At 38.5% G+C, this 12,023-nt stretch overlaps 1 long non-coding RNA gene across 1 annotated transcript; it reads left to right on the top strand.

Moving 5' to 3' along the window:
- Positions 1-1,583: 1,583 nt before the first annotated feature.
- Positions 1,584-8,437, top strand: LOC127498619 (uncharacterized). Its single transcript, XR_007925924.1, has 2 exons — positions 1,584-2,030; positions 7,388-8,437. It is a non-coding gene; the product is annotated as an uncharacterized LOC127498619 (long non-coding RNA).
- Positions 8,438-12,023: the final 3,586 nt, after the last annotated feature.

The raw sequence follows: 12,023 nt of genomic DNA, 5'->3' as shown, positions 1-12,023 counted from the left end.
GTGGAATATTTAGTAGTGAGGAAATTTCACGAATGGACTTATTGCACAGGTGGCAACCTATCACGGTACCACGCTTGAATTCACTGAGCTCCTGAGAGCGACCCATTCTTTCACAAATGTTTGTAGAAGCAGTCTGCATGCCTATGTGCTTGATTTTATACACCTGTGGCCATGGAAGTGATTGGAACACCTGAATTCAATGATTTGGAGGGGTGTCCCAATACTTTTGGCAATATAGTATAATTCCTGTGTAAAGATTTTGTTTGAATTTCATCTATAGCTTTTACAAGGGCTTGTAACCTTATAGTTAGGGTTGCCAGGTTTTCACAACAAAACCTGCCCAATTGCTACTCAAAACTAGCCCAATCACGTTTCAGGGGGGTCCCCCAGTAAAAATTGTGGGGGATCCACTAGCATATGGCATTTAATATGAAGTACTAGGGAATTGCTAGGTTGTCACAGCAGTCAGAGTTGGGCAAATTGAGAGAAATGCTGCGACAGCAACAAGTTGAATCAGCTTACCCAAAACTTGGGTAAGGAAACTCCCGGGAAAACTCCCGTTTTCAAATGTCACATGTACGTAGTCGTTCCCCTCATTCTGGACCAGTTATATGTAGATGGCATCAGTGGCCGGGGCATTTTGCTTGCAAGTGTGATGGGGAACGAAGTTTCCCACACCCTCCCCAGCCTGTGGCAGGTCCCTCTACAGCTGAGAATGGACGGCTACTTTCCTCCTGACCATCGGAAAACTAGTTCCCACCAGGTCGCGGAGTCACAGCCTGGGTGGGGAAGAAATTGACTCAAGTAAGGTAGGCGCACATAGCTCAGTTTCCCTTTTGATCTCCTCATGTCCACATGTGGTTGTCCTGCTTAGTAGATACAGGTTCAGTGGTGTCGCCAGGTACTGAAAGTTGTTTTCAACAACATTTTGAACCATGGGGTCAGGATCGTCTTCAAAGTTGTCAGTGGTTAGTTGTGAGTTTGGATGTCCCTGGGATGCTGGGGATGAACATCCTTGGCTGGTGTTATCAAGAGCTTTTCGGGCAGCATGGCACCGCTCTTTTTGACCTACCTATAGTTACACAGTTACTGGCTATGTCAAGTGCACTGCAATATTGTCAGCAAGTAAGTGCTAGAAAGCACTCCGATCAAGTGGGGTGTGTCGCATCCCAGGGGGCACAATTAAGCTAGTAGCTGCAACTTCTTCAGCCCAGTATTTCAGCAGTACTGTTTTGTTTGAGCGCCCTGAGTCAGGCCTCTCAGATGGGCTTTTAGCATCACCTGCTTTGGTAAGGGTAATTCTAGGTAATTTATGTGCTTGTGGTGAACGTTGGCACAGTGGATGTGACGCTTCGCCCTACAACTGTGGTGGGTAATTTAAGGGAGGTTTATATAGTCAGTTTGCCAGCGGGAGTTGTTGAAGTTAAGCCTGTAGTTGCCACAGTCCAGTCCCATAGTGTGGAGGGGGTTCTTCATTGTCCCAATAGAGTCCCTTGATTTACCAGTTTTGTCCAGTTCAGAGCAGCGTCAGGTTAGAGTTTTGCTGCAGAAATATCAGGTATGTTTTTGGGTCATGAGGACGATCTAGGTCCCCCTTCACCCCAGAATTACGTAAGACGTTTACTGACTTTCACTTTCAGTTTCTGAGAAACTCCGTATGTTCTTGTAACAGGTGTTTGCTCTTCTTTGCCCCTGCACAGGCCTCCAGTTACAGTTTAATCACTGAGTAAGAATGTGCATGAGCCGTGCTGGAAGCATCATCTTTCATACTGGATATCTATTTATATACAGTTCTTGTCATCAGCACGTACCGGGGCAGAAATGGGCAAAATCAAATTTTTCTTGTGAGCTAAATCAGTTTCTAATTGACACAGTCATCTTGAAAGTGATAGTGGAAATGTTGCAATATAAAAGCTTTGCAGTAGCTTCTTTCTGTTCAGTAAAGCAGCTGCAGCTAAAGGACCTGAGTCTTCCTCCAGCAGACATCACAATCACCTCAGACAAACTTCAGACCTTGAAAATAAAAACAGGTACGCAAGAACAAATTTACTTTATAGCATTTGAGTTCATTTTTATCTTATTTGAAATCAAGTGTTTTAAAGTTGAGAACAGCACTGCAGTAAGAACAGATATTTGGAGATTACAGCAGTTATGGTCCTTTATAGATGTGAATACAGGTCTTATCGCAGGATTGGACATAAAACAATATGATGGTTTAATGATTATATCAGTGTTGAGTGCTTTACAATGTGTAGATTAATTAGGATTGATTCAAATGCATTGGTGTGAAGTCTGCTAGTGTGAACATTTTTCTTTTTTTTTCCTTTTTCGTTACAAGACAGGTTTAAATGAATTCTATATCTAAAGCAAAGTCAATATAACATAAAGCAGGACCAATGCAGCCTGGATCTGCTGCTTCATGCTTAAATCAAGTTATAAATAGGTGCACTTATGGAAGTGTAAAAAGTACACTTCCATAATGTACTTAAAGTGCTCTATTTTCATGCACTAATTTTGTACTTTAATATACTAAAAAATCTTCTTTAGTACTTCTTAAAGGGTTAGTTCACCCAAAAATGAAAATTCTGTCATTAACTACTCACCCTCATGTCGTTCCACACCCGTAAGACCTTCGTTAATCTTCTGAACTCAAATTAAGGTATTTTTGTTTAAATCCGATGGCTCCGTGAGGCCTACATAGGGAGCAATGACATTTCCTCTCTCAAGATCCATAAAAGTACTAAAAACATATTTAAATCAGTTCATGTGAGTACAGTGGTTCAATATTAATATTATAAAGCGACAAGAATATTTTTGGTGCACCAAAAAAAACAAAATAACGACTTATATAGTGATGGCCGATTTCAAAACACTGCTTCAGGAAGCTTCGGAGCGTTATGATTCAGCGTGTCGAATCTGCAGTTCGGAGCGCCAAAGTCACGTGATTTCAGCAGTTTGGCGGTTTGACACGCGATCCGAATCATGATTCGACACGCTGATTCATAACACTCCGAAGCTTCATGAAGCAGTGTTTTGAAATCGGCCATCACTATATAAGTTGTTATTTTGGTTTTTTGGCGCACCAAAAATATTCTCGTCACTTTATAATATTAATATTGAACCACTGTACTCACATGAACTGATTTAAATATGTTTTTAGTACATTAATGGATCTTGAGAGAGGAAATGTTATTGCTCCCTATGTAGGCCTCACGGAGCCATCGGATTTAAACAAAAATACCTTAATTTGTGTTCCGAAGATTAACGAAGGTCTTACGGGTGTGGAACGGCACGAGGGTGAGTAATTAATGACAGAATGTTCATTTTTGGGTGAACTAACCCTTTAACAATCTTAAGGACATCTAAGTGTACTCAGCTGCTATTTTGAGACACCATGAATATGAACTAAAATGTGCTTTTAACATACTATCTCTGTATTTAAAAAAAAAAAAAAGTATACACACTAGGTTCAAGTATACTACAAGCGGCAACTAAATAAATTTTTTTAAATACAGAGATAGTATGTTAAAAGCACATTTTAGTTCATATTCATGGTGTCTCAAAATAGCACAGTTAAGTACACTTAGATGTTCTTAAGATAATGTTAAGAAGTACTCAAGAAGAATTTTTAGTATATTAAGTACAAAATTTGTGCGTGAAAATAGAGCACTTTAAGTACATTATGGAAGTGTACTTTTTTCAAGTATGGGAAACAATTCATAGTTTTAACTAGTTGCTTATTAGCTTGCATATTGGCTGTTTATTAGTACATATAAAGCACATAATGCCTTATTCTACATCCCTTAATCCTAACCCATACCTAAACTTTACTACCTTACTAAGCAGTAATTAGCAGTTTCTTGAGGCAAAAGTCGTAATAATAGTGAATATGTTTTCCCCATGCTGAAGTGTTACCAAACATACTAGGTTTTGAGGTCTGTGCCTCAATCATTACCTCTTCATCATAATCCGTGAAAATTGTCACACATGTTACAATGCATACAAATCATGTATGACATTCATGTAAAGCCAAACAGTGTTTTGAGCTAGTCTGCTTAAAACACCAAAGATTTTCAACCAACTGAAATGCTTCAACAGTGACTGTCCTGAAATATGTGAGTCAGAATGGTCGAAAACATGACCATTCTGACTCTTTTTTTTGTAAACAATGTCTGCATTCACCTTATTGTATGTAATGCCTCTGTTGTGGAAGATGACCTATGTTGCAAATATGCTATAGGTAACAATCGTAAAAACTAAATCTGGGCACTTGCAATTCACTAAAACTTGCCAAGGTCCAAGCCAATCACAAACAACTGCCCACTAATGTAGGTTTCTTTCATCAAGTTTGATTTTGCAATGCTATCAGATTGACATCCTGCAAATCCAAACCATTAACCACTTCAAAGTCAGAATTTTTTTTTTTTTTTTTTTTTTTTTTTTTGAGTTGTTATCTTCAGCTGCTTCACTCATTTTATTCACTCGTCTTATTTTTTTGATACAGAACAACAAGAGGATGATCTTTTTTCGGTCACACTTTATAATAGAGTCCACTTCTCACTATTAACTATGATTTTGCCTCAAACTCCTAATTACTGTTTATTAATGGTTAGTAAGGTAGTTGTTAAGTTTAGGTATTGGGTATTAGGGGATGCAGAATAAGACATTAATATGGTATTTACAATTATTAATAAATAGCTAATGTAAAATCGTAAGAATTGGACCGTAAACTAAAGTGTTACACTTTTTTTCCAATAAACACTATTAATGTCTAGCTACATAATTTTGTAAGGGTTTTGAATATAAAGCACAGACCTCACTCGTCCACACACTGCCCCGTTTCTTGTCTGCCACCTGCTGCAAAGTACATGAAAGTGCAGTTCTTACACATTCATGAGCGAAGCATTTTCACCTCAGTGAATGGGAAGCAGCACTTCATATCATGCTTGCAGTGAGAATGCTATGATCCAGGGGCGTCAAACTCTGTTAATGGAGAACCACAGTCCTGCAGAGATCAACATCAACTCTAATTAAACACAACTGACCCAGCTAATCAAGTCCTTCATGCTTATTTGAAAACGGCAGGTATGTGTGTTGGAGCAGGGTTGGAACTAAACTCTGTGGCCCTACAGGGGTTAGGGTTAGCTCTCTGTTAGTGTAAAAGGCAGAAAAATGAAAATGTGCTGCTCATATTGTGTGGATAGATAGAGTGAACATCCACTGATATCAGATTGTGGCTAGAAAAGACATTTGTGAACGCATTGCTTATCTTACTTGTGTGATGCTCAGGTGTCCATATGGTTAATGCGTCCATGCGTGGAGTCTTGGGGCCAGATTTCCTAACAGCTTGCGCCAGCGCAAACCCTCTTTTGCCGTTAAAAAACTACTGTCGGTATTTACTAAAGAGAAATTAGTGCTGAAAAGGTTCATTTTGCAGCTGACCTTATTGCATATGAATTTATAGGAGTTTCCTTTTCAGACACAAAATTGCTGGGAGGAGAGTATCTAAATGAATCACGCAACGTGATTTACTAAGATTTGCACTCATCAATTTCTGCTATTTGCGGCATTATTTAATGCCCAGCAAAAGCATGTCTTAAAGGGGTCATGCACTTCATTGTTTTATTGTTTTATAATGTTTCCTGGGGTGCACTTATAATGTTAGTATGCTTTTTACATCCAAAATGGTTATAATTTAGAAATAAAAGGCATTTTTCCTACCCTGATTTTAGCCCTCTGATTTGAACGCTCTGTTTTAAGGGGCGTGTCTGCTGTGAGACTTCAGTGTAAACGCCCACTGCTGTGATTGGCTGACATGTTTTCATATAGCGAAGTATTTCTCTCTTGAAAACTTTAGCATGTTTTTACTATTTCAGCTCTCAATGTTAACTAATTGTGAAAAGCGTTGCATTACATTTAGATCTATGGCATTATATTTAGATTGTGGCATAAAAGGTTGCAGTGATGAAAATTGTAGTCGATCACAGACATGTTGTTGAGCTCATGAAAGCAGTGATCTCGTCATTGAAACTCAATTTCTGCACACTAATGAATGCTTTCATCATAACTAACACTGTAAACTCAATGTAACTAAGAGATTCGTTGAATAAAACAAGAGTTTTGGCGCGAGTCCAGAACTCAGTCACTCATAAACTCGCTCTGTTTGATTGACAGCTCCAGCGATTGTAAAGGGAGCGTTCTTTGATCACTTTCTATATATAATTTAATCACCGTTTAAATAACAGATTATTTTCATCCTACTTGTGAAGTTGATCGTTTAGTCACTGGTTTGATTTACTGACACATAAACAAAGAACATCTGACTGTACATGAATCATTAATATCAGATCAGGCATTAGAATGAACACAGTTACTGACATGTTGTTGCATTACTGTCAAGTCCATATCATAAAAGTCTGTTTCAAAGCCTGCGCCGAAATGCAATTGATTTACCAAAGAATCCACAGTGAAATGTACCGAATACAAATAAATAAAGCTCAACTGAGACATTCACATTGTTGAAAATAAATAATCATATTCCTAGCATTAGGATGCTTTGAAAGGTAATGTTATTTTAGTCCTGTATCGCTCTTCTCTCCTCCTCATCTCACTAACACACCAGTGGGCGGGGCTAACGTTGCAATGATAAAGTAGGCGTTGATTTCTTCTGTGGAGGCGGAGTTTCACCTATCGATAGACACATTCCAGGATCAGTCATTCGCTGCGTCTGTTGTCAATAAAAGCTTTTATTGGACTAACAAGGAAGTTTTCAGTTCTGAAACTAACAGGATATTCTTATAGTTAAATGACCTCTTATATATCAAAAGCTCAAGGAAAAGTTGATTTCTCAATTCATGACCTGTTGGTCATTATGGAAGTGAGATGTTGCACCTGTGTTCTATGTGTGTGCGCCTTGTCAGTAAATCACCCGCAGAACTTTTCACACCCATCTGCACTTTTTGAGAATTGCCCTGTTTATTAATCCTAACCCTTATTTATTTATTTTTTGATTAAAATGTTTTATTCGAAAATTGTAACAGATAACAAAGACAGAACAGCAAAAAATATACAAACAAAGAAGGATGGAAAGAGAGAGAGAAATAAAACAAACACAACAAATAATACATAAAGAAAAATTTAAAGGTACAAACAAATAAACCTTGGCTATGAATTATCAAATAGATTGACAATTCTTTCATTTAAAATAAGTCTTCTAAAGCTTTGGCTATTTTATTCCAATAAATAACAGTATGTATTCTAGCCCCAATGATCCCTGTACTGGAGTCTTTTTAATTCTTATTATGAGTCTTATTAATTGATATTTATCACAATAACATCCCAGTGTTTGGTGAAATTCCTAAATAATTGTTTTTCTTTTTATTTCAAGACCCTAATATAAAGAAAAATGTCTTGGAGTGATATCTTCTTTCCTGGAAATCCCGAAAAAAGGGAAAGGCTTATCCGCAAAAGTCAAGAGCTTCGAGAATTGATGAAAAACAACTTCCGAGCCACCAACCAACTCATTAAGGCTCTGAAGGAGCACTTAGGCTTGTCCTTCAGGCCGATCACGCTGAACGAGAAAGCAACTGTGAAGGAGAACTGTGACGTCATCATTGAACGCATACGTGAGATCCAGGCAGAAGTGGAGAAGATTGACGAGAAGCTGAAGGCGAAGCTGGAACCGACTCTTTATGAGAAACTGAAGAACATGTCTCTCTCTGCTCGTGACTATCATCGAGTCTTAGGATATGTTCGTCCAGTTTGTGGTGTCGGGGGCTCTGCTGCCGTTATTGCAGTTGGTTGGCTTATTAAAAATGAAAAAATTCTGACAAACATAAGATTGACATTTGGTTTAATTAAAACAACAGCTTTAGCCACAGTAGTAGTTGGGTTGTTATTTGCAGGGATTGATATGATTATTAGCGGCATTCTAGGAGCAATTGAGCGTGGTGAACTTGAGAGGGCCCTGGAAGAGTATGACGAGGCTTTGGAAGAATTCAGGCCAGTGTCTGAAAAATATCAGGACAGCATAACCTATATCAGGATAAGACTTGAGATGAGTGAATAAAACGACAGTGACCTCCACAATCGTATCTGCATAATCATTAACAAGTGATACATGGCTTTTCTTATTCTCTGGCAGTTTTGTGTTGTTTTTTAATTAGATATTTCTGAATAGTAAGACAAATAAGACATTAAACTATGAACAGAAAGTGTAGAAAGATCCCTGTTTCATAGTTATGTTAAAAAGTGTGCCATAAGCAAAATATGTAAGTTTTTCCTATTTCACCACTGTAGTTGTATTTGTCATGAGTGTTACATTTTATATATTCAGATAAAAGTCATGCATTCTTGTAGGTGTTTGTTAAATTCTGTATCTACATCTGTCTGCTATAGTCTCTCTGAATTCAATTAAATAAACTGTTTAAAAAAATAACCAATGACTCAAGTTTTTTCTGTTTAAAATGAAACTTATTTTCACTGCAGAAGTTTGCTTTCAAAGAACTTTAACTACAATTTTAATCAAAATGTCTTTAAAGCAGTAGTTAACATAAGATGGTGTGCTGTATTCAAAAAAGCAACAGATAAAAGTTGTGTTAATGTGCTGCTAAATGCAAGTGCTTTCCTCTTGACCAACAGAAGGCATCAGAATGCTGTGTCACATCAGAAATCTGCACTTGTTCTTTGGCGAGCAAGACAAGCTGAAGAAAGAAGAACTGATAAGGTCCACGCAGACCCTCCACCACTATGTGCACAAATACTTCAACATCACCAACAGAATGTTAGAGGTACTCAACGCTCACCTGAATCAAAGCCCTTCCCTTGCAGTCGAAGCAAATGAAAGGGAAAGCATTGAGGAAAACTTTGCCAGGGTAAGAGATGTTATGTACCAGATCCTGGACGTTTCTGAGAAGGAGAACAAACATGTCCAAAAGGAGAAACCTGATCTTTATAACCAGATTACCTTCTCTGGAGTGTCTCTGAAGGACAAGGCTGAGCTGATAAAGGATCTGCATCAGAAGACCATGGGACTCTTGGGGAACGTCTGCGGTCCTGTAGTCACTGTTCGACTGGCAAACAGTGTTCTGGGGAGTGTCATGCCTCCAGTGAAACAGAACGAACCTCAGCCTGTTCTGTCGCTCGCTCTGGGAGATCTAGTGCAGACCAGCACAAGAATCACTGAGCTTCTGTGTGGATCAGGAGAAAAAAGCCTGGATGAAGCCGTACAGTTAGTGGAAGAAGCCCTGTCTGTTCTGAAGCCGCTCTGTGACTCCTACAATGACATTCTGAGTGAAGTGGAAGCCTACGTCACCATCATATCTGAAAACATGTAGAGCAGAATTATGAAGACAGTCTTTTCTCAGAGAGGAAGATTGTGTTGATTCTCTTCCACCTCATTTTAACCTCGTATTATTTTATACATTTAGTTTGTCTTATAATTATACACCACTATTAATTCAGCTCACTAGGGCTTTACAATAAATGACAGAAATTAATTAGTAAATATACTGTAGATATTAAGTAAATATCTGCTAATAGTAATGATATTTGATGTTTGTAATTAAATTTAGTTGATGTATCACAAGTTGTTCCTCATCATTAACATTTCTTGCTCTTTATACTGTACATCCATAAACTGAGAGGCTACTCTATTACAAGGATATATTCAGGATTGAATGTTACCTCACAGTAGTTGTTTAGTGGAAAATATAGAAGTAGTTTTCTGCATAATTCTGTAAATGATGGCATAGATGGATAGTTGAATGGACAAAATACCCAAGTTAAAGGTGTAATATGTAAGAATTGTGCAGTAAAATATCCAAAAACCACTAGGCCAGTGTTATATATTTTGTTCAGTTGAGTACTTACAATATCCCAAATGTTTCCAACTGTTTGTAAATCGTGAGAAAATTGCAATTTTAACCAAGGCTCCGGGACGTGTGAGTCGCCTGTCAATGGCGTCATACCCGCGTTATCTTCGGTTTCCGATTTTATTTTGTAGAAACCATGGAAACACCAAAGACGCTTTAATATATTACACATTTTAATAGACAAGGGAACAACTGTTTGGTTACATTTATAGACAGAAAACTAATTATTGTTATATAGCTCAACACGATTAGTCTTATTGTTTAAATCTAATTTTCTTGAATTTTTTGTGAGTACCATGCTTTACCATGCCTCAGAGAAAAACACTATTTTGTCAAGTAGCTAACATAGCATAATCAGATGCAGCTTTATTTTTAGTAACAGTAATACATAATTTTCTCCATCATACAATACGTTTTAAAATTAATTGCATGCCATTTATCAACACAAGCCATCCAGCATTTAATATATTCTAATATCGATCTATCTCACTGCAGTGTGTAACAGTGTCTCACAGCAGCCGCTGAGCGAACACACAGAGTAACATTATAACATCATTTTCAACACACTCAAATGTATCTAATATGATAAACAGAGCTGTGTTACCTCATACTCTTGACCGGAAAAGCGGAAGTGGCGCCGGCGACTGCGGCATAATAAAAGTTCCGCTGCTCGTGAGGCGTGTGTTGCGCAATCGCTCCAGCGACCTCGTTCAGCTCCAACAACACTCGGTCCTGCTCTGCTTCATACTACAGTAACGTTAATAATCACATCCATGAACTTGATTTCTTCCCACCGGCTGTGATGTGAAGACCACATGTCCCAAGATTCTGCGCTCAAACTTGGCGTCATCAAGCTAAGCCTTTGTTTTGAATAGTCCTCTAGTGGACAGAAAATATTACATGTTGCACCTTTAAGGCCACTCTGAATTAATGGGTGTTGTTGTGCTAAAGAGCTCATGACACTTTTTCAAAATTTTTCACACAGTGATCACAACAGCAGTCTATGTGAGCTAAACTGTGCCATTACTTTGGCACAAAATGCATTCAATGATGACATCTTTCAGTTTACATAAATTCTTTTCTCACTTAGATACAAAACACCACTAAAACTTTATGGCCAATTTGCACGTCTCAATTTGCAATTCGTACGCGCACAGCCGGATTTTTGTAACCACGCATACTAGTACACACAGTTTGCACGTGCATTTAATTTTTTTTGCAGTAATTAGTTTATCCACAAGGTGGCAACCATGGCCTGGGGGCGTCGATTCACAAGGTAGTCAAAGAAAAACTGCATAAACAGAACAGACCAGAACACATGCGAGCTACAGCGACAATGGAGGCCTACGTAGATGAGAAATTGTGTGGTTAGAAAGTACCCTCATTTGTACAACTCTAGCATGAAAAAACACGATGTTTACATGGGTTGTAACTCGTGGCGAGAGATTGCTCAAAACTGCGCATGCGTCGAATGCCTGTGTATGAGTACGAGTCAAATGAAGTATACTTTCCAAGGCTGTGAGTTTGACTATGAAGAAATGAAAGTATACCCAGGGCTTAAGACTTTCTAGATGTGGACTGTTCGCCCTATTGCTGCTCTTTCCTCCTCCTCCTAGGATCAATAATCATCTCCTTGTTCTTTTAAGGTGAGATTATTCCCCTGACACCAGGCCATCAGTCCCTTTTCTGTGTGATGTTCCCTCTCCACCAGTAATCAGTCCGATAACTGTAGTGTCATCTTCAAACTTCATGATCCTGGTCTGTGAGGCCACACAGTCATAGATGAAGATGGTATAAAACAGCAGGCCCAGGACACAGCCTTGGGGATCCCTGTGCTCACTGTTCGGATGCCTGATGTCCAGTTTCCTTCTCTGACTGACTGAGGTCTGTCCGTCAGAGAGTTCAGCACCCAGTTACAGAGGGAGGGCTTTAGTCAGGGGCACAGGAGACATTTTGAAAGTGGGAGGGACTAAACTGTAAGCAAAAGCCCAGATAGTAAGATCAGATTTCCAGATATTGGACCACACTGCTGAAAGTGATATATAGTATATGTTGTCTGTGCTATAATAAACAAACAAAAAAAGAGGCGGTTTGTGATTTTATCAGTTTTATTTTTTTCAGGACAAGACCATCTTAAACAGGATCTACATC

This window comes from Ctenopharyngodon idella, chromosome 17, assembly GCF_019924925.1.
Source record: "Ctenopharyngodon idella isolate HZGC_01 chromosome 17, HZGC01, whole genome shotgun sequence".
NCBI lineage: Eukaryota > Metazoa > Chordata > Actinopteri > Cypriniformes > Xenocyprididae > Ctenopharyngodon > Ctenopharyngodon idella.
Note: the sequence above shows the minus strand (reverse complement) of the source record. Positions and strands in the feature narration are given on the sequence as shown.